General features: G+C 50.4%; 1 pseudogene; it reads right to left on the reverse strand.

The window, feature by feature from the left end:
• Window positions 1–881: 881 nt before the first annotated feature.
• On the reverse strand, window positions 882–2133 carry LOC112819808 (large ribosomal subunit protein uL18-like; annotated as a pseudogene).
• Between the last annotated feature and the right edge of the window lie 391 nt (window positions 2134–2524).

Raw genomic sequence — 2524 nt, forward strand, 5'->3', positions numbered from 1 at the left:
GCTGTGGCCGCCTTGCCGGACGTGCTGTAGGTGATGTACACAGCTGCAAGGTGGGGGAGCGGCTCTGACCCACTTGAGCAAGAAAACTTTTGTGATGTTAGGCCACCTCAGCGAGTCTGGGTTTTCTTGTCTGGCAGCACTTCCAGTGAACCTCTTCTCTTTCAAGGTCTTTTCCAAAGTGGTCTGAACAGGGGAAGGGCATTTTCCCTGGGATTGACTGATACATATATTCAGCTCTGTCCTCCCGGTCAGGATTTGGGATTTGGAAATCTGCACGCATGACCGTGACGTCTTGGCTTGTGTCCTCCGTGGCGTGGGCTTCGGGGGCTGTTGAATGGTGGGGCAGTGCTGGCAGCTCTGTGGAAGTTCAACAGAAAACCAGTTTGTGTCTCCCGTGAGCTCCTGACCTGAAGGTTCTGGCCCACAGTGTGCTGTGTTCCTCAGGCCAATGTTCTTTGGTGAACACACACGGGCTGAGTCTCAGGGACCCTCCTTTGTTCTGTGGGCCTTTCGCCTTTTTCCCGAAATCCTGTGCTTTTTCTACATACGTCCCAGTATGATGAAAGCAGGTCAGGATGGAGCCTGAGGCAGGGTCTTGGATATAAAGGGGGTACCCAAGGAACGTGGTTTAAGCAAACACTCTGAAAGAGCAGGAAGTCCTGAAGCTGGGTTTTGAGGACTACCTACTTTCCTTCTTCCCCACTTTAGGGACCCGGAGTTCTGAGACTCCTCTTTGCTTCTCATCGGGATTTTGGACTACTCTCATCTTGGGGGAGAGGAAAAGAGCTTCATCTTCCCTTTTTTATTTTTTATTTTTTGGCTTGGTGAATAATTATTGTCTGTATCTGAAAAATCTTCAGAGAAAATTGTGGCTTGGTTTGTTAGCTCTCAGCAGCCCGCGCCTGAGCTCTAAGGAAGCTTCTTCGGAGCTACCCAGTCTTTCTTCTGGGTAAGAGCCATCTGGGGACGGTTCCCCCTCTTGTTTTTAACCTCTTTCTTAGGCTGCTTCTCATGGACTGGATTCTCCCGTAGCAGCGTGAGCTTTCTTCTGTGTCTCCTCCCCCATGTCTGGAGTTACCTTGCTCTTTGTGTGTTGAGAGACTTGTTTCTTGTAAGCATCTTCATCTTCTTCCATGAGGCAACGCATATAATCTGCGATGTTCTGACCCATGATGTGCTTCCGATGTCCTTCTGCATTGAATACCTTGCGTTCCCAGTCATAACCAGGGAATCGTTAGACACCATGAGGGATAGACAGGCCTCCGTCCACAGCTCCAAAACATTATTCCCAGTCGCAGTTCTGGCGAGCTCTGCATCCAAAAACAGTGGAGGGGGGCGGGGCGCCTGGGTGGCTCAGTCGGTTAAGCATTTGACTTAGGCTCAGGTCATGATCTCGGGTCCTGGAATGGAGCCTCGTGTTGGGCTCTGCACTCAGCAGGGAGTCTGCTTCAGGATTCTCCCTCTCCCTCTGCCCCTCCCCACCGCTCATGTGCTCTCTCTTTCAAATATATAAATAAAAAAATCTTTAAGAAAAATAGCAGGCGAGGCCACCAGGTTGACCATCAGTGCTGTCCACATTGTATTCATCTCCACTCACCTCCACTTGACCTTTACAGATCTCGTCCATTTCAAACCTACTGAGAAGCCAGCAGCGGGCCGGTAAAATATGCCGCAGCGTGACTTGTCAGGCCAGCCTTCACACTGTACTTTGGGGGTGCATGAGCCTGAGCTGCACAGACTATCATGTCTGCTTCTCTAGGGGCGTAAGCGATCTGACAGATGATGTCTCTGTTGGTCACCCGAACTACCATCCTGTACTTAGGTGTGCTAGACTGATGTCGATCCTGAATTACCAAGCGTTTCCAAGCATAGTTATCAGTTTTACCCTCTCCTCTTCTAAATTTCACCTGGTATCTCTCTCTTTTTTTAAGATTTTATTTATTTATTTGACAGCGAGAGAGGGAACACAAGCAGGAGGAGTGGAGAGGGAGAAACGATTTGAGGCTCCATCCCGGGGCTCCAGGATCATGACCTGAGCCGAAGGCAGATGCTTAACGACTGAGCCACCCGAGCGCCCCTCACCTGGTATCTCTTGAAATGAGCCTTATTCTTGACAACTTTAACAAGACCCATCCTGTGGAACAGAGACTGGCGTCCATGCCTCACCCCTTATTTGGGGTTGGCCAGGGAGAAGCAGTTCTGTGTTGAAATTGTTTTTTGTACAGCCCATCTTCCCGTGCTGCAACCTTGAATGTGGCCTCCTGGCTTTGGGGGGTTTCTTCTGGTGACTCCATGGGGGGTGGAGGGAGCTGTCTTTAGCTTTAGGGGCTTCCCCAGAGCTGAAGAAACTTGCCCTGTGTCTTCCCCCATGAAGCTTACAGGCGCAGGCACTGCCAGCACAGACCTACGCCTGTTTGGTCATGTGCGTCTCTTGGGTTCTTCTTGGTTGATTTGGGTAGCAGCTAGAGAAGTCTGAGGCAGCTCAGGGCCTTGACATTGTGCTTCTTGGTTTTTGTGATAGCAA

This window comes from Callorhinus ursinus, unplaced genomic scaffold, assembly GCF_003265705.2.
Source record: "Callorhinus ursinus isolate GAN/ISIS: 27379988/994484 unplaced genomic scaffold, GSC_fseal_2.0 scaffold3, whole genome shotgun sequence".
NCBI classification, from domain to species: Eukaryota; Metazoa; Chordata; class Mammalia; order Carnivora; family Otariidae; genus Callorhinus; species Callorhinus ursinus.